This window comes from Pongo pygmaeus, chromosome 17, assembly GCF_028885625.2.
Source record: "Pongo pygmaeus isolate AG05252 chromosome 17, NHGRI_mPonPyg2-v2.0_pri, whole genome shotgun sequence".
NCBI lineage: Eukaryota > Metazoa > Chordata > Mammalia > Primates > Hominidae > Pongo > Pongo pygmaeus.
The window spans coordinates 31,289,698-31,310,983 of record NC_072390.2 but is presented as its reverse complement, the minus strand read 5'-3'; the positions used below and the strand labels follow the sequence as shown (position 1 = coordinate 31,310,983).

Sequence of the window (21,286 nt, the reverse complement as noted above, 5' to 3'; positions counted from 1 at the left end):
GGCTCCTCCCTCTGCAGACTGCATTTTATATTGTTCCAAGACTTAACCTTTAAGACTCTTTTGTCCATCTATCCTTTGGTAAGCTAAGCTGTACTAAGGATAACATAGAGAAATATCATTGTATCCAAAAAGAATTCCTGGCTGATGGTTTTGAAGAGTCACAGGGCTATAGGTTTAGAAAATCTTGTTCTCTAAATAGCAATAAAAATTAAACCTGGCAAATTCTTAAGTATCTTTCATTAAGCAATCCATGGAGTTCTATATTAATAAGCATAATAATTTTCATGACAGCCTTAGTGGATATTGAGGGAGAAGAAAAACTCAAAACCAGGGTTTTATGCAACTGTAAAGTGCTGGTCCAGTTGAGTAAGAGAGGATCCTGTGAATTAACTAAGGGAAGACTCTTTACTTGGGTTCTCATCAGGAGACCATGAATAGCTTTGGTCATTTAACAGTGCCCTACTAACAAGATAACAATCCTGTAATGTGTAAGTTTTCAGTTTTCAAGGATATATCTAAAGAAGTGTTTTCAATTAAAATATTACAGTTTACCTTTTTAAATTTTTTATGAGTTTATAAATTATATAATACCTCTTATAAAAAATACACCTCAAGGCATGTAAAAAAAAAATTACATCACTAGGCCGGGCATGGTGGCTCATGCCTGTTATCCCAGCATTTCTGGAGGCCAAGGTTGGAGGATCACTTGAAGCTGGGAGTTCGAGACCAGCCTGGGAAACATGGCAAAATTCCGTCTCTATTTAAAAATAATTAAAAAAAATTATATCTATATCAGTTTATATATAACTCTCCCTAGTCCTCTGGTTGATTTATTCTGTCTTTTCTGTCTTCAGTTATTTATACTCAAACATGTTTCCCTGGTGTGTTTGAGGCAGTTGAGTCACACACACACACTCTTTCTCTCTCTTTCTTTCTTTTAGTTTTAGAATTATACAGTGTTTGGGATATAGATAAGTAGATCTGTGGGAACCTGATTATTAAGTGACTAGATTCAGTTCCTGGCATCAGATAGTCCTAACTAATCTATTTTTTAAGAAGCAAGTATTGAGCACCACTGTCCATGTAGGAACTTTGTTATGTTGAGCTCTCAGCTTTCCTGAGACTCCTGTGACACCATCACAGCAACATGACACCTCAGGGAGGGAGGTTTGGGCAAATCACACTGGCTCCCCCTGCCCTGGCCAGCAACACTGAGAGGCAGATGGGCGGGGAGGTGCCTATCCCTAGCCTGAAGCCAAAAGACTTTCTTTTCTGTTCCCCAATCTGTGTTTAGAGACCCAAAAAATAAGCCCGTAGGACAGAGGACTTTTATTCTAAAAGAGGCTCTATTCTACATTAATTAGGCTTCAGACTCCAAAAGGATAACAAGCGTGAGCTCAAGTAAGCAAAGCCCTTTTGCTGCAGGGTGTTGTGTCTAATAGCTAATTTAAAAATATCAACAAATGACTGTCCAGAGAAACTTAATTCTGGGACTATTAAGGTATTATCATCTGGCTGTTTTTATTCAAGTTGAGTAATCCAATATTTATTGAATACTTACAATATACAAAATAATTTCCTAGATTCTATAAGGGACACAGAGAAACTAAGACGTTCCTACCTTCAGGCTGCTGCTATCTAATTAGAAAAAAACAATTTTCAGTAAAAGAGAATAGTCAGAATAGCCATAGCAAAAAAAAAAATAAAAAAAAATAGTCAATGCATTTGCTTTTAATCAGGCTGTAAGATTTATCTGGAGCCAATGACAAATAATAAGCTACTAGTCATTTCTGTCCTGGAAGCTGCAATTCATCTCAGTTTGTATGAGCTCCGTCACCTTTGTGCTCCTGTTACTCCTGGTTTGGGACTCAATTTCACTTTAGGAGGGGAGTGGTGGAGTATATGGTTCCTGCTCAGGCTTTAGGAGCCAGGGACTTCCCTAGTTCACCTGTGGCTCCTGTGTGAGCATCCCCTACGGAACATGCTGGAAGGCTTCTAACTCGACTACATTTCTTCTGCCAGTGTTTGTTGTTGGCAGGCCGACTGAGAGTCTTCTCCAAATTGCCTGCCAAATTTTTTTCCCTCAATTTTAGATAATTTTATTCTTTCTGAAACCTGACAAACTAGATCTAGGCTAGAAAGTTCCAGGGAAGGCCCAGGGCTCAGGGTCCATGTTGACCAGCTGAGGGTTCACAAGGAAAACACAGGAGAAGATAATACTGTAGAGTCATGCACCGCTGAACAATGAGGATACGTTCTGAGACATGTGCTGCTGTTGTCCTTGTGTGAACATAGAGTGGACTTAGATGGACCTACATGGCATAGCCTACCACACTCTCAGGCTATATGCTAGAGCCCATCGCTCCTAGGCTACAAATCTGCACAACATGTGACTGTCCTGAATACTGTAGGCAATTGTAACACCGTGGGAAGTATTTGTGTATCTAAACCTATCTAAACATAGAAAAGGCACAGTAAAAACACTTTTTTTTTTTTTTGAGATGGAGTCTCACTCTGTCGCCAGGCTGGAGTGCAATGGTGCGATCTCGGCTCACTGCAACCTCTGCCTCCTGGGTTCAAGCGATTCCCCTGCCTCAGCCTCCCGAGTAGCTGGGACTACAGGTGCCCGCCACCACACCCGGCTAATTTTTTTGTATTTTAGTAGGGACTGGGTTTCACCATGTTGACCAGGATAGTCTCAATCTCCTGATCTTGAAAACACGTTATTATAATCTTATGGGACCACTGTCCCATAAGTTCATCCTTGACCTAAATGTACTTGTATTGCATGTGACTGTATTAAGATCTTTTAATTCAGGGCTTTTAAATATTTTCAAAAGAACTTTTAACTCCCTAAGAGAAGCTTCAGATTTCAATAGTTCTTCACACAAAAAGATCTCACTTTCCGAGGAGAGAAAAAGTCCAGCTTTTCCATGAATATATCATGGGTTTGCTTCACTCTCAGCATGGCCACTGTTTGCTTTTCTTTTTTACTGGACTAATTGCCCTGGTGTTCCTGCTTTGGTTAAAAGTGAAACATAAAGAACTTATTATTAATCAGGTAAATGGGAGTATGACACTGAAAACATTCAATGTCAAAAGACCTAACACAGAAAAGAGGTTTTAGGTGATTGAAACAGGGAAGAGGACAGTATAAGATTCACATCGATGAGTAGTATTTTACAATTTGTAAATAAAAAATATAAAAGCAATACATAGTATGGAATATTATTCAGTCTTACATAGGTAAGAAATCCTGTCATATAATACAACATGGATAAACTTTGAGGACATAAAAAATAAAAATAAAAATAAATCAGTCTCAAAAAGACAAATCCTGTATGATTCTACTTATATGAGGTAACTAAAGTAGTCAAATTCATAGACACAGAAAGTGGAATGGTGATTGTCAGGGGCTGGGCAAGGGGAAATAAATGGGGAGTTGTTATTTAATGGGTACAGAGTTTCAGTTTTGCAAGATGAAGATTTCTGGAAATCTGTTACACCACAATGTGAAGGTACTTAACACTGTTGAACTGTACACTCAAAGAAAGTAAGGATGGTTACTTTTATGTGTTTTTTAATTACAATTAAAAATAAAAATTATATATATAAATATATATGCAAAACAAACACTTCATACAACTCACTAACAAAACAAACATCCCCATTAAAAATGGGCAAGGAAATTGAATGGACCTTTCTCCAAACAGGATATGCAAGTGGCCCGTCAATACATGAAAAGATGTTCAACATCACTAATCATTAGGGCAATGAAAATCAAAACCACAGTGAGATACCACTTCACACCTGTTAGGATGGTTATTATATAAAGAAACAGAAAACAGGTGTTGGCAAAGATGTGGAGAAATTGGAACCCTTGAACGCAGTCACTGTGGAAAATGGCTTGGTGGTTGTTAAAAAAATTAAACACAGAGTTACCATATGATCCAGCAATCCCACTATGGGTATATACTGAAAAAAATGGAAACTAGGGACTCAAACAGATATTGGTACACCCATGCTCATAGCAGCATTATTTACAATAGCCAAAAAGTGAAGCAACCCAAGTGCCCTTAGAAGAATGAATGGATACAAAATGTGATGTACATATAGAATAGAATATTATTTAGCCTTAAAAAGCCAGGAAATTCTGACACATCCCACGACATGGATGAACCTCGAAGACATTGTGCAAAATGAAATAAGCCAGTCACAAAAACACAAATATTCTATAATTTAATTTACATGAGGTACCTAGATAAGTCAAATTCATAGAGTCAGAAAGTAGAATAGTGGTTACCATGGCCTGGGGGAGAGGGGATGGGAAGTCAGTGTTTAAGGGGTACAGAGTTTCCACTTGGGAAGATGAACAGGTTCTGGAGATGGATGGTGGTGATGGTTGTACAACAATGTGAAATGCTTAATGCCACTAAACTGTACACACTGAGGTTGGGAGTTTGAGACCAGCCTGACTAACACGGAGAAACCCGTCTCTACTAAAAATACAAAAAACAACAAAAAAATAATAATTAGCCAGGCGTGGTGGTGCATGCCTGTAATCCCAGCTACTTGGGAGGCTGAGGAAGGAGAATCGCTTGAACCTGGAGGCAGAGGTTGCATTGTACTCCAGCCTGGGCAACAAGAGCGAAACTCCATCTCAAAAAAAAAAAATGGTTAAAAGGGTTAAGTTTTATGTTGTACATATTACCATAATAACAAATGCATTAAGGAAAATATAGAGAAGAGAAAAAATGAAATAAATATCACCCATAATTCTCAGCACCCTAGCATACCACTGTTAGATTTTCTTCTGGTGTTCTCTGTTCCCTGCATATTTTTATATAGTATTAATTTTCTTCATGTTACTGGGAAGTCTTTATAATTTTTAAATCTATACCTATATCAAGAGAAAATTACTCTGTTCATTTCTTTTTGATTTGGAAAATAATTTGGGGCTAAATTATTTGTACTTATAACTTTGTACTTATGATTTTTTACATTATTTTCTTGGGAGAATGTCCTGTAATGAAATCATGGAGTTAAAGGCATGAATCCATTTTTAGCATTTAATATACAAGACAAATTGATTTTCAAAAACTCTGTATTAAGTTATAACGTTATCAGCAAGTTATAAAGGTACTATTCTCATCATGCCCTCATCAAAGATTAGGTCATATCATTTTTTAAATCTGTTAATTTAATAGAAAAAATATATCTTATAATTTAGAATTGCATTTCTCTTAGATTACAGGTAAGGTTAAATTGTTAACAGGTTTCAATATGATTCTTTAGTAGCTATACAATCTCTTTTAAAAACTGTCTTGACACAATTTCTGCTGATTTGTTAATAGCTTTTGTTGATTCTTCTCATTTTATTTATTTATTTTTATTCATTTTTAAGACAGTCTCACTCTGTTGCTCAGGCTAGAGTGCAGTGGTGTCATCTCGGCTCACTGCAACCTCTGCCTCCCAGGCTCAAGCAATTCTCCTGCCTCAGTCTCCCAAGTAGCTGGGACCACAGATGTGTGCCACCACTCCCAGCTCATTTTTGTATTTTTAGTAGAGACGCGGTTTTGCCATGTTGCCCAGGCTGGTATCGAACTCCTGAGCTCCAGTGATCCGCCTGCCTCAGCCTCTCAAAGTGCTGGGATTACAGGTGTGAGTCATTTCACCCAGACTTATTATTTTTAAACTGTATTAAAATGCTAAAATGTTAGTTAATGAATTATGTTTATTCTGTTTTTTTTTTTTTTTTCTGAGTACAGGGGACTTTATTGATGTACACAATGAGGTAGGGCTCCCCTAGCTCTAACCCTCTTCAGGGGGTCTGCATGGAAACTGTGAGGAGGGGAGAGTCTCAGTGTTGTGGGGGACTGAGTGTGGCAGGGACTCCCTCTCTCTCTTCCTCTTGTGCTCTCGCTGGGGCTGGTGTCCAGCTGGCTGCTACTCCTTGGAGGCCATGTGGACCATGAGGTCCACCACCCTGTCGCTGTAGCCAAATTCATTGTCATACCAGGAAATAAGCTTGACAAAATGGTTGTTGAGAGCAATGCCCACCCCAGCATTGAAGGTGGAAGAGTGGGTGTTGCTGTTAAAGTCAGAGGAGACAACCTGGTGCTCAGTGTAGCCCAGGATGCCCTCAAGGATCCCCTCCGATGCCTGCTTCACAACCTTTCTGATGTCATCATATCTGGCAGGTCAGGTCCATGACTAACATGTTGGTGGTGGAGACAAGGAAGGCCATGCCAGTAAGCTTTCTATTCAGCTCCAGGATGACTTTGCCTACAGCTTTGGTAGCACCAGTAGATGCAGGGATGATGTTCTGGAGAACCCCGTGGCTGTCATGCCAGTTTCTTGGAGGGGCCATCCACAGTTTTCTGGGTGGCAGTAATGGTGTGGACCATGGTCATGAGTCCTTCCACAATTCCAAAGTTGTCATGGATGACCTTGGCTGGTGGGGGGCAAAGCACTTGATGGCACAGGAGGCGATGCTGATGATCTTGAGGCTATTTTCATACTTCTCATCGTTCATGCCCATCAGCAGAGGGGGCAGAGATGATGACCCTTTTGGTACCCCCTGAAAGTGAGCCCCAGCCTTCTCCATGGTCATGAAGACACCAGTGGACTCCACAATGTACTCAGTGCCAGCATCATCTCATTTAATTTTGGTGGGATCTTGCCTTGGATGATGAGTGATGCAGTTTCCACTGATGACAAACTTCCCATTCTCAGTCTTGATGGTGCTGTGGAATTAGCCATGGGTGGAATCATACTGGAACATGCAGACCATGTCATTGAGGTCAATGAAGGGGTAACCGATGGTGACAATGTCCACTTTACCAGAGTGAAAAGCAGTTCCGGTGACCAGGTGCCCAATATGACCAAGTTCGTTTACTCCGGCCTTCCCCTTCACCATGGTGTCTCAGGGACATGGCTGGTTCTGCATAAGAATATGTAGCTGTCTGTCAAATGGGAGGAGCAGAGAGCCTGATTCTTACTTTTATGGTTTCTTCTATTGCTCCAAAGCTCTTCCCAGTCTAGAACTTTTGAAGGCGATTCAATTTTCCCCCTAGTTTTTTTATGGGTTAATGTTGCACACTTAACTTCTTCCATTTGGAATTTACTATGTTGTATAGGGCAGATCTTGATGGACAGAGGCAGAGGAGGGGGAATAGCATTAGTGAGGTTTTAGAGGAAGAATTAAATGAAAAAGTATGTGGAAAGTGTACGTATGTAAATCCACCTCTCTGGTGAAATGACCACATTGAGTAATAAAGACATATCTATCTGTCCATCAACAAACAAATGAATAAATAAAATGTGGTACATATACACAATGGAATACTACAAAGCCATAAAAAGAAGAAAATGCTGTCATTTGCACAACATGGATGAACTTGGATGACATTATGCTAAATGAAATAAGCCACGCACAGAAAAACAACTATGGTCATGCACCACATAATAATGTTTCAGTCAACCACAGACTGCATTGCATGTACAGTGGCAGTCCCATAAGACTATAAAGCCCTATTTTTACCATGTTTTTTTCTATGTTTAGATGCACAAATATTTACCATGGTGTTACAATTGCCTACAGTATTCAGCACAGTACCATGTGTACAGGTTTGCAGCCTAGTAGCAATGTGCTATACCATATAGTCTAGTTGTGAGGTAGGCTCTACCATCTAGGGTTGCACTCTATAATGTTCATTCAGTGTTTTCGCCTAATGATGCATTTCTCAGAATGTACTCCCATGATTAAGTGACATGACTGTACTGTATTAACTCATATGTGGATTTTTGAAAAGCATATCTCTTAGAAAGAGAAAGTAGAAAGTTGGTTACCTGAGGTGAGGCTGGAGAGGAGACGAAGAGATGGGGAAAGAAAAGATGTTGGTCAAAGTGTACAAAGTTTCAGTTAGACTATCACACTGAAACTGTTACACTGCAACTGTTACCCTGCATGGTAACCACAGTTAAGCATAATGTTTATTTCAATATTGCTAAAATAGATTTTTAATGTTCTTACCACAAAAATGATAAATTGGGAGATGACAGATATGTTAATTAGCTTGACTGAATCCTTCTATAATGTATACATAGATCATAACATCACATTGTACCCCACAAATACACACAATTATTATTTTTCAATTAAAAGTAAAAATATAGCTGGGTGCAGTGGCTCATGCCTGTAATCCCAGCACTTTGGGAAGCCAAGGCAAGTGGATCACTTGAGGTCAGGAGTTCGAGACCAGCCTGGCCAACATGGTGAAACTCCATCTCTACTAAAAATACAAAAAATTAGCCAGGCGTGGTGCACGTGCCTGTAATCCCAGCTAATTGGGAGGTTGAGACAGGAGAATTGCTTTTACACGGGAGGTGGTTGTTACAGTAAGCCAAAATAGTGCCATTGCGCTCCAGCCTGAGTGACAAAGTGAGACTTCATCTTAAAAAAAATAAATAAATAAATAAACAAAAAAAGTAAAAAGTAAAAAACAAAAAAAGATAACGGGAGATAGAGACGGTGAGGAAGGAGGAGAGGAGAGGCTGCAGGGGTCTGATCTCAGGCATTGTGGCCTATCTGGAGGCAGCACCTATGGCCTCAAGTGAGTCTTGGCTGGGTGGAGGCGGCAGGACCTGGGAGGAGCAGCCCATTTCCTAACAGGAGCATAGAGGAGGAAGGCTCTGCCACAGGAGAGACACCAGACTTTGCAGCTGCACTTGATGAGCAGGAGCAGAAAGTGCTTATGGCATTATAATAATTTGTGTCCAAAATGAAGTGGGATATTCATCTTTACCCATAGTAATTTTGTTCAGTGTGATTTAAATGTGTTTGCAAAAGGAAGGGCATCTCCTAATTCCTAGCTGAATACCAGAGCTTTGCTTAGATGTACAGGTGTTTCTGCCATGTAGCTTTCCTACTCCTTTCCGGAAAGGAAAAAAACCAAAACGCTCAGCAATTTTCACTGCACTGTTCTCTCTCTAGGGTCCCAAAAGTTTGTCCACATGCTTATTACTGCCCATTTTTGCAGGTCGCTTTTTACAAATTTATTTATTTTTGGAATTGAAAAATAAATATTGTATATATTTATGGTATACAACATGATGTTTTGAAACATGTATACACGTATCATATATTCATATACATATATCAAGCCAATTAACATATTTATTACCTTATAGATTTGCCATTTATTTGTGGTGAGAATACTTAAAATTCTACTCTTGTAGCAATTTTCAAGTATACATTGCATCTTTATTAACTATAGTCACCATCTTGTTCAATAGATCTCTTGGACTTATGCCCTAAGGTCACTTTTTAAAGACAAGATCTTAGTTCTTTTTCATATAGATTCTCATTTTTAAAGAATGCATGGTTAGCAAATACATTGGAAAGAGTGGAACTTCAAAATGCGAGAGAATTTAAAAAGTAGAAATGTTTGTCTCCAAAGGCCTATATTTTCATACGGGCAGAATGCCGGATATTTGCCCCCATCAGACGAAAGGGTATTTTATTGATGAGAACACTCAGTTTTCCTCTGCACTTGCTCCACTGTCACCTTTTGTGATTTGATTCAAAGCTAGCAAGGAAAAGGACACACTTCAGCATAACTCAGCACAGGGAGAAGTGACTAAAGATTTGTGTCCCCACATGTGAAGTATGAGTGTCTTCTGATGCTGCACTCTTGAGGCTTCCGTCCTCATCCTGACCCATGAGGATTCAGACCTGGCGGAGACCACAGTTCCTGCTAGGGGCCATACATGTAGGAGGCAGGGCTGTGAGGTGAGGGAGTTAAAAGGCTGCAAAAAGATTTAAGGACCTTAGAGGGAGGGAAGGAAGAGAAGAGTTTCTGAGGAATGTTCTCTGCGCAAGGCAAAGGGATGGCAGGTGATGCCCCAGAAGGCGCTATAGCTAAGAACAGGGCACTGGGACAATCAAGAGAAAGAGTAGACTAGGTGAGAAAAACTCTCGCTAAATCTCCAATGCCCTTCAGATTCTGCATGGCTTGGGACAAAACGCTTGAGATTGAAATAAAGGACTGATTGACTATTTTCAGGGTGTCCCAGGATGGCCTGAACTGGATAATAGAGAATTTATGGTGTACTGTACCATCTATATGTATATGAAATATAGTGGTGGATTCTCTTTCACAAGAATTTCCTCAATCATCCTAATCTAGTGATTCTTCCCTCCTCTGATCTCCTACAACACATACTTTTCATTGCCATTGTCTTATGACAACTCTTCTGTAGTTATCTTGACTACTTTTTATATTATATTATTGGTTACTATTTAACTTTCTTTTCCTGATGGGTAAAAGTAAAATGTATTTTCTAATAAAAAATAATGCACAGAGAGCCTATCTGGTCAGAAATAATAGGAAGAAGAAAAAAAAGGCTCTCGGGGACAGATAAAAGAAAATAAAAGATCTTCTGAAACTTCTCCAGTTTGTAGTCTTTTGAAAGAAAAACATCAGAAAATCCTAAGACAAAGCATACAGGATCTTAACAATTTTTCACTGTGATTTTCACCTTGCTTTTCAGGATGCAGGTTTTGTTGTCATTAAAATGTTTATCTCTAAAAGTCACACTGTCTCCATGTCATGTATGCACCTCAGCTACTTCGGCACACTTATACATGGACGTGTGCCTTCTTCAGATCACCTTTGACTCAATACACATACTGTGCTCCATGACACGGAATTGACAAGATACAATGTGAATGATTAACTTTGCAATTAATATTCTCTATATTATTTTCTATAATATAGAAAATGCATTTGCTTTTGGAGCAGGACAGACAGACTTGTGATTTGGTGCTGGTAATCAACTTCTCTGAACATCAATGGGGGTACCTCTCAGAGACGTGGTGAGGTTTCCATGGGATAGCCTGTGATAAGTTCTTATTATCTACATGCCTGACACATGGTAAGCCCTTAAGACATTCATTCCATTTATAGCCCTTCTTCTCCTCATCATTAATTCTCTTCTCTCCAGCTGGTTTGGAAGCTCAGTGATGGCAAGAAGCCCATTTTGTACTTCTTGGTATATTCTACAACATTCTAGCACCGTGAGTCGCAGACTTAGGTAATTAATAATTACTTACAAATTTGAATGGAGAATGTGATGGAATGGTGAAAAATCAAAACATGAACCATCATTGCTTATATATCTTATGAAATTCGTTTTGAATTTTTTTCTTAAGTGTCATTTTCTATAATTACTAAAACCTTAATATGATGACTAAAGAGTAAAGTGGTTTCACTATTGCTTGTATCTGAGGAATTATAATAACATATCAGGGACAAAGGTTCACAAAAAACTTGCTTATATAAAATATTAGATGCATACTTATTAGAGGGTTCTTTTGGGCGGTTCTTCAGAGTCAAAGGAATATAGAAAATATTTGTTTTTTAGATTTATTTTTCCTTATTTGAAATTTCAAAGCAAAATTACATGCACATTTGTTTCTTACTCATTAATTTAGTATTTGTAATAATGTAAGGGTTATCCGTCAGGAAAAAGAAAAAGGTACCTTGAATTAATAATGATAATTAGAGTGATTGCCATTACTTAATTATGCCAGGTACTTATATAATCTCAAAACAGTGCCATAAGGACAAATTTATTTGTATGTTCTAACAAGACCCTAAATTCAACATTCCCCAAATAAAGCTCATTTGCCTGGGGTACTCACTATGTGTCAGTATCTGCTTTTAACAGCGGAAGCAGCTAAACCTCCAAGGATCTGTGGCTTGCCAGCTCACACTAGTTGTTGGGGGTGCCAAGAATCTATTTTCCATGAAGTAATGTACAAAATGAGCCATCTCAAGTACCACCGCTACCTGAGACATCACTAGGTTAAAAAAATGCTTTATGTTCTCTATCAAAACTGAATGCAAGATTAAACCTGTAAAAGAACAAACTGAACACAGAATGATTAATACCATAATGTAAGATTACGGCATTCCTCATGCCCCACCCTCCTTCCAAGAACAAACAAATCTAAATTACCCCCGTTTAAAAAAGACTCTCCTATTATGAAAGAAGCACTTGTAAAACTTACCAGAATGGGAAAATAAATCATTAGCCCATTCTAACGTCTACCGCATTGTTTAAAGAGATAACACAATCAGCAGGATCATTGCAGCTAGGCAGGTTCTTAGACAACACCCCTATAATGACTGCAGTTACCACTGAAATGCTCCCCGGGAACATGGAACTGCAACTTGTGTTAGAGGTTTCTTTCCCAACAAAAGACAGGCACAGAGAGCCTATCTGGTCAGAAATAATGAGAAGAAGAAAAAAAGAGGCTGTTGGGGACAGATAAAAGAAAATAAAAGATCCTCACGGAATGGAAAAGCTTCTGAAACTTCTCCAATTTGTAGTCTTTTGAAAGAGAAAAAAATAATCAGAAAATCCTAAGACAAAGCACACAGGATCTTAATCATTTTTCACTGTGATTTTCACCTTGCTTTTTAGGATGCAGGTTTTGTTGGCATTAAAAAGTTTACCTCGCTTCGGTCTCCCTCTCCTTCTTTTTTCTGTCTCCCTCTGTTGCCGAAGCTGGACTGTGCTGCCATGATCTCAGCTCGCTGCAACCTCCCTGCCTCGGGCTCCTGTGATTCTCCTGCCTCGGCCTGCCGAGTGCCTGGGATTGCGGGCGCGCGCCGCCACTCCTGACTGGTTTTTGTATTTTTGGTGGAGACCGGGTTTCGCCGTGTTGACCGGGCTGGTCTCCGGCTCCTGGTCTCGAGTGATCTGCCCGCCTCGGCCTCCCGAGGTGCTGGGATTGCAGACGGAGTCTCGCTCACTCAATGCTCAATGGTGCTCAGGCTGGAGTGCAGTGGCGTGATCTCGGCTCGCTGCAACCTCCACCTCCCAGCCGCCTGCCTTGGCCTCCCAAAGTGCTAAGATTACAGCCTCTGCCCGGCCGCCACCCCGTCTAGGAAGTGAGGAGCATCTCTGCCTGGCCGCCCATCGTCTGGGATGTGAGAAGCCTCTCTGCCCGGCCGCCCCCTCTGAAAAGTGAGGAGCGCCTCTGCCCTGCCGCCATCCCGTATAGGAAGTGAGGAGCGTCTCTGTCCGGCCGCCCATTGTCTGGGATGTGAGGAGCGCCTCTGCCCGGCCGCTCCGTCTAGGAGGTGAGGAGCGTCTCTGCCCAGCCGCCACCCCGTCTGGGAGGAAGTGAGGAGCGCCTCTGCCCGGCTGCCCCGTCTGCTAGGTGAGGAGCGCCTCTGCCTGGCCGCCACCTCGTCTGGGAGGAAGTGAGGAGCGCCTCTGCCCGGCCACCCCGTCTGGGAGGTGAGGAGCGCCTCTGCCTGGCCGCCCCCTCAGGGAAGCGAGGAGCACCTCTGCCCGGCCGCCCTGTCTGGGAGGTGAGGAGCGCCTCTGCCCCGCCGCCCCGTCTGGGAGGTGAGGAGCTCCTCTGCCCGGGCGCCCCGTCTGGGAAGTGAGGAGCGCCTCTGCCCAGGCGCCCTGTCTGGGAGGTGAGGAGCGCCTCTGCCTGGCCGCCACCTCGTCTGGGAGGAAGTGAGGAGCGCCTCTGCCCGGCCACCCCGTCTGGGAAGTGAGGAGCGCCTCTGCCTGGCCGCCCCCTCAGGGAAGCGAGGAGCACCTCTGCCCGGCCGCCCTGTCTGGGAGGTGAGGAGCGCCTCTGCCCCGCCGCCCCGTCTGGGAGGTGAGGAGCTCCTCTGCCCGGGCGCCCCGTCTGGGAAGTGAGGAGCGCCTCTGCCCAGGCGCCCTGTCTGGGAGGTGAGGAGCGCCTCTGCCTGGCTGCCACCCCGTCTGGGAGGAAGTGAGGAGCGCCTCTGCCCGGCCGCCCCCGTCTGGGAGGTGAGGAGCGTCTCTGCCCGGCGGCCCCGTCTGGGAAGTGAGGAGCACCTCTGCCCGGCCGCCCCGTCTGGGAGGAGAAATTCTTCTGCCTTGGGATGCTGTTGATCTATGGCCTTGCCCCCAGCCCCGTGCTCTCTGAAACATGTGCTGTGTCAACTCAGGGTTAAATGGATTAAGGGCGGTGCAAGATGTGCTTTGTTAAACAGATGCTTGAAGGCAGCATGCTCTTTAAGAGTTATCACCACTCCCTAATCTCAAGTACCCAGGGACACAAACACTGCGGAAGGCCGCAGGGACCTCTGCCTAGGAAAACCAGAGACCTTTGTTCATGTGTTTATCTGCTGACCTTCTCTCCACTATTATTCTATGACCCTGCCATATATCCCCCTCTCCGAGAAACACCCAAGAATGATCAATAAATACTTAATTTAAAAATAAAAAAAATCAAAAATAAAATAAAAAGTTCACCTCTAAAAAAAAAAAAAAAGTTTACCTCTAAAAGTCATACTGTCTGCATGTCATGTATGCATCTCAGCTACTTCAGTAAACGTACACATACACGTGTGCCTTCTTCAGGTCACCTTTGACTCAATACACACACTGTGCTCCATGACACGGAATTGACAAGATACAATGAGAGCAATTAACTCTGCAATGATACTTATTATGCAATATGAGATTTTAATTGGACAAGAGCTGAAAGGAGGTCCGCCCTGGTGCCACTGTTTAACATGCAAACAGAAAGAGGAGCATGGCATTCTCTGGTCGTTTGCTTCTGGTTAACCTTTAATGCTCATTCTCTTCCCACGTATGAGTTTTCTTACCTTCTGATATGAGTTTCATTGCACCCCCCAAAATTTATATGTTGAAGCCTTAACCCCTACTATTACAGAATGTAAATGTATTTGGAGATAGGTTCTTTAAAGAGGTGATTAAGGTAAAAATGAGGCCATATGGGTGAACCCTCATCCAATATGACTGGATTTCTTATAAGAGGAGATGAGGACACAGACACACAGAGGAATGACCATGTGAGGACACAGGGAGAAGCTGGTCATCCAAGCCAAGGAGAAACCAACCCTGCCTACACCTCAATCTCGGACTTCAGCCTCCAGAACTGTCAGGACATCAATTTCTGTTGTTTCAGCTGCCAGTCTGTGGTCCCTTCTCATGGTGACCTAAGAAAACCAAAATCCCTTGTGAGGGCAGGTCCCTTCAATGGTCTACCCTGACTCAGGATGGCTTCAGTCTCCACAATGTCTCAGAGGTCATTTCACTTCAACTGCCCCAAGTCTGCCCTGTGCTAGATCATTCAAATGGAAATCCCAAGGCTGCACTGACTGACTGAGTCTCAGTTGCACATTTTTGGCTGCCTTGAGACTGCTTCACTTGTCTGTTCTGACAGCACTCTAAGCTCCAGGTGTCTAAAATAATTCCCCCTCTGATGAGACCGATGTACTCCTCTCACATTCACCCTGTCACCCAGGCTGGCGACTCTAAAGCCATCTTTAATGTTCTTTCCCAATGCTTCTCATAGCCAAGCAGTCATCCCCTTTCCTTGCCATTCCTTCATTTTCACTTCTTTGGCATTTTCTCTGCCTCAGCCTTGGTTGAGGCCTATTTATGTTAGGCCAGTCCACAGTCAACTCCTAATTGAATCCCCTGCCCCTAGTCCTGCCTTGTTGCATGCATGTCTCACCAGCCCAGCTTCATCTTTCCCCTGTTAATCCATCTCAGTGTTTGGGTCTTTCTTTTGCCCACAGAGCTCAGCCGGTTCTGAAGGCCCTGGCATATTTGATTCCTGACCAGTCTTCACCATTGTCCCCTGCCTGTGTCCTCCATTCAGACAGATTTATTGACCGATCCCAACCATGCCTTGTATTGACTCAGTGAGGAGCGATGTCTTATTTCCACCCTCATTGTTTTTGCTCAATCCATTGTCCCTTCTTGGAAATCACTTGCATTTATCTAATCCTAACCCATTCTTTAAAGGTAATTTCACATCTCATGACTGTGTGAACCCTTATTCAAAGACACCAGCCATAAGCATCTGCCCCCTTGAGTTCCTCTAACATATCCTGGTCCCCTTTCTACCTTGATTAGCAAGAACCTCTGAGCCACATGTGATCCCCAATGTCATACTGTCTCCCTCTCTTCTTGATGTGATTTATGTTATTGCTTTCAGTTCCATTTTAAAGTCTCTTTGGAAAACATACTTTTTCAACAAGAGGACTCAAATGCTCCAGGACTGGCTCATACTGAGCTCTGAAAAAATATTAGCTATTAGCTATTAAGTTACAAGCAAATAAAAAGTTAAGCTAATTACAGCTCATGGCACTCCTGTGGTTGTCATTTTTGAATCTCACTTTTCATTATTAGCTATATTTTTTGGGCATATGATATAACTTTCCGAGCAGACTTTACTTCTTAAAGCCTGGGCCTTTGACTTGCTTTTTTTTTTTTTCTAACATAGAACAAAATAAATACTCTATAAATGTTCTGTGTTCAATGAAGAGATATGTACTTCCTAGGAAGACTAACATATGTTTTAATAGATGCATTGATAAACCTGAAGGATGGGCTTACTGTTCAGTAGTACTTTGTTCATAAATGTAGAAACACCACATCTGCTTTGGGGTTATAGGGAAACTTCTTTCTTTTAAATTTGTACAGGCTTGAAAAATAGTTGTGCTCTATAAATACCCCAGTATGAGTCATTTGCTTAACTAAACAGCTGCTTACTCATTAGCCAAATGCACTTCATTTTAAGGCATACACTTAAATGAATTTTCTCCCGTGCCTCTCTCCCTCCCCCAAGAGCCAGAAAAGTGATGTGCAGATACTTTTCTGGAATACAAAAGAGATACAGATCTGCCTTTGACATGGGGAATCTAAACTCCATGATGTAGGAGAAAGTCATCCTAGCGCAAATTCCATAAGCTGTCTGTATATGCTTTGCTTGTTCTTATAACAACACAGTCCTTCATTTTGTATTCCCATCTCTCCCCACACACCTCTGGAACATCCTCCCTCTTCCCATTCAAATCCAATGTACCAATTCTCCCACTGGGGCACCCGACAGGGCTTTGTTCTTTTTTTTCCTTCTGTCACCATCGCCCGTTTCTTATGCAGGTGGATAGTCTGCATCGAGACCGCTGGCAGAAGCCATTTATTTAAATAAGTGTAAGCAAATGACAAGTATTCTTACAAATCCTTTTGTAAAGATGGAGACACAGATCAACTTCTACAATTAGTGGCATTCAGCTATCACTTTCTATCCTTCAACTTATTTTGAATGATAAATACAAAGCAACCACTCGCATCTTTTTAAAATTTTATTTTGATTTAACCTTTTTTTTTTTTTTTAAAGATAGGGTCTTGCCATGTTGCTCAGGCTGGTCTCGAACTTCTGGCCTCAAGCAATCTTCTAGCCTCAGTCTTCCAAATATGTGGGATTCCAAGTGTGTACTACCATGCTCGGCTTCATGCTTTTATTTTCTTTAAAATGGTCATTTCTCTAAAAATGGTCAATATCACCGTGAGTTCCTTCTTTTGGAAGCCAGTAAATGTCTAAATGTTTTGGAAAGTCCAGAGGAGAACTTTGATTTCTAGAAAGACGAAATGAGAAGAAACAGATACAGTCTCCAGAGTTCCATTTATAGTGTAGCTATTCCCACTCCGTGAAGAGCTATGTCTTATTCCAATCCAACGTGAATTTTTTCTAGCCTGCGGAGGACATCTTCAAACGCCCAGGGCTGACATTTAGCTGGCACGCATCTGGTATGATTGTACCTTGTTAAAATCACTTTTATACCAGTTGGTAATTACCTATTGTCCTGAGCCCCCCGGATACTAGACCCTTCAACGGTGACACCCTGCCTCCCACAAAAATGTCCTGTGATTTAGCAACTAAAAAGTTAATGCTCGACACAGGACGAGGCTCTGACTACGCAGAGCCATTTTGATTGGACACTGGTTAAATATCTTGAATATCACCCTGCAAATAGCGCTTGTTTCCAGGTATATTAGGTATTAATTATTTTCTGGAAAGCAATCTGACTGTGCTAGCTTTGAGAATGAGGGCATTTACCTTCCTAGGTTTATTTACCTCCCTAGGGTTTATTTTCCTTATCTGTCAAATGGTAGAGTGCCTTGGCTTAGTGTTCAGACTGGGTTCCAGAGTTGCCTCAAGGGGAGATTGCTAATAGATAGAAATCTAGCCCCACTTCCTGCAGAGCAGCTCCTCTTCCAGGCCTACTCACTGGGGTCCCCATTTCCTTGATTGTTTGGAGAAAGGATTTTGAAAACTGAATTTTGCTACTAAAAAAAGTTTGGAAAAAAAAATACCACTGGCTTCAATGAGCACTAATCTTTCATCCTATTTAAAAATTCTAAAATTCAATTGTAACTACAATTAACAAAAAGAATGGCATGTATCTACCAAAAGCAAATAGCTACATTGGGTCTACTCAGAACAAGGCATCGTTCCAAGTGCTTTGCGTATTTGAACTCACTTCACCCACAGAACTATGCCTATGTTACAATTATTTTTACAGTCATTAAAGTCTAAAAAGTGTATGTTCAGAGATATTTATTTTCACTTTTATAATTTTCTTAGATACATTTGAGGTTATAATTTATTCAAAGCTAACATTCCTACGATGACTATTTAATGAAATGTAATCATGATATTGTCTTTCTTATATGCTCCAGTTACAGATTTCTATGCATATTTTAAACAGCATCTTGTCTTTAACTTTTGGATTTCATCTTGAAATCATTAGACTAACAGTATGTGCTATACTTTATAAATTATACATTAGACTATGTATGTACTTTCTCTGTGGCTTATACCAGTGGTCCCCAACCTTTTTGGCACCAGGGACTGGTTTCATGGAAGACAATTTTTCTATGGCCCAGGGCAGGGGATGGTTTTGGGATGATTCAAGCCCATTACATTTATTGTGCACTTTATTTCTATTATTACATTGTAATATGTAGTGGAATAATTATACAACTCACCATAAGGTAGAATCAATGGGAGCCCTGAGTTTGTTTTCCTGCAACTAGATGGTCCCATCTGGGGGTGATGGGAGACAGTGATATAAGTGTTGCTTATGTCCACTTCACTCTGTAATCTCATTTTGGTTGCTGTCACTGCAATCTCAGGATATTCTGCCTTGACTTTAACCCAGAACCTATGGGGATTTGAAGTTCTCTCAAACATACATTTCAGGACACTAGACGCAACTATACAATTGAAGTACATCAACTCACTTGCCACTATAAAGCCTCCCACCAGAGGCAGCTTAATTGTCACTTGCCACTTACTGATAGGATTTTGATATGCGTCTGTAAGCAATTGATTTATTATGGTCTCTGCACAGTTAAACCTCTCTGCTCATGTTAATCTGTATTTGCCGCCACTCCCCAGTGATTGCATCACTGCCTCAGCTCCACCTTGGATCATCAGGCATTAGATTCTCATAAGGAGCGTGCAGCCTAGATCCCTTGCATGCACAGTTCACAATAGGGTTGGCGCTCCCATTGCAATTGAATGCTGCTGCTGATCTGACAGGAAGTGGAGTTCAGGCAGTAATGCAAATGATGGGGAGCTCAGGAGGCTGTGTGTCAATGAAGAGAAGGAAGACTTCCTGTCCACTGAGGTGTCCACGCTGAGGCTGTATCCACACAGCCATTGTATGATAACTCGTCAGGGATGACAAATGAATCCAAACAGGATGTGCAGCTTGACCAGATGAGCTTTATTCAGCATTAACCATCCATCCAAGACTTCAACTGTTTTGTCTTAATGATCCCCCAAACAAACGTTAACTTGTCAGTCTTGATTTGAAGTTAAAAAACAAAAGACCTAATTTCTTGTATCTCTAAAGCACCAGCCCATTCTGAGATTTTATAGTTTTTTAGTGATGTCTTGCTCAGACTTTTTCAATAAATATTGAAATGATTAGAATTAAATAGAATTCTTATATATTTGCATTTGCTCATCTCCTCTCTGTATTTTGGGTGGGGGGATAGAGTTCAAGGAAAAGGGTAAGAGACATGGTTGGTTTATTTCAGGAGTCAAAGCCTTATGCTAATGAGGAAGCTTTGTCAGGGGAATTTCAGATACTGGCTAGTGGCAGTGGTGGGAACCTGGGGGTTAACATCCTTGAAATAACACCACAGAGGTGGTGAGTGGCCAGTGTGCCTGGATGACCCAGAGATGAGTAAGGTCTCTTCTGGAGGCTGACTGCCCAAGCAGCCTGAAGAATCACAGAGATACTTTCTGGTTGGTATTGCCCTTCTCCCCTCTCCCCAGAGCTATGCCTGATTTGGGCTGAGACAGCGGAAAATACACAATGCAGTTTCAGACATTCCTGCTTTAATATGTTAATATCTCGCCCACTCTCCAGACCAGGAATCTCATATCTTGTCCTACCCTTTTCCACACAAAAAGAAAACTGCATTACATGTAGAATTTTTCAGTGTAGCTGTTGCTTATCCCATTGTAACTAACCACTTTGACTTCTTTTTTTGTGTATATCTTGCCTTGACACGCTTTCTTTATCGAAGACCATGGAAACATGGATTTCTTTGTGATATTTTGAAAAATGACAAATTGAAGAGATTTTTATCTCTGGAGACTGAGGTTTTATATCGTAAAGTACTTCTCTCCTCTGATGGCTAACCCAATCACATAGTTCCACAATAAACAAGATAAATCTAGATTCATAAGACAGTATGTGCAGAAAAATGCTTTTACTCTTTGTGGCTTCTTTCCTTGTGCCTTGAAAATGTTCATTAAAAATCTCCTACTTAGTTTGCCTCATTATATTGGTTTACTCATATTGATCTCCCTATTTTAATGATTTAAAGCACGGTTTGAAAAGATTTCTTGTTTGGAACATCCTTGGCCAGGCCATTACTTTGTAAAGTAGGGAAGTCTGGAGGCCCTAGTTGTTCTTTTGAACTTAGTTCATAAAATGATTTTTAAACCCTGATCTATCAGCTTTTCTCTTCTCTTTATAAAAATTAATAATTCACATAAAAGCCACCTATTTAAATGGAGTCTCAGCTGGGTACAGTGGTTTATGCCTGTAATCCCAACACTTTGGGAGGCTGAGGCGGGTGGAATGCTTGAGTCCAGGAGTTCCAGACCAGCCTGAGCAACATGGTGAAATCTGTTTTCTACAAAAATTAGCCAGGTGTGGTGGTGCACAACTGTAGTCTCAGCTACTGGGGAGGCTAAGGCGGGAGGATCACTTGAGCCTCAGAGGCAGAGGCTGCATTGAGCCGTGATTATGCCACTGTACTCTAGCGTGGTGACAGAGCCAGACCCTGTCTCTAAATAAATAAATAAATAAATACATAAATGGAGTTCCATTGTTAGCAACTTATACAACCTGGAAAAATCAACTGAACTATAAATATTGGCATG

General features: G+C 41.4%; 1 protein-coding gene and 1 pseudogene across 6 annotated transcripts in view; both read right to left on the bottom strand.

Annotated features, from left to right (window-relative positions):
* Positions 1-21,286, bottom strand: part of DLGAP1 (DLG associated protein 1) — a 977,987-nt gene that overhangs the window by 482,523 nt on the left and 474,178 nt on the right. The gene's annotated exons all lie outside the window — the stretch shown is intronic.
* On the bottom strand, positions 5,902-6,919 carry LOC129019133 (glyceraldehyde-3-phosphate dehydrogenase-like; annotated as a pseudogene).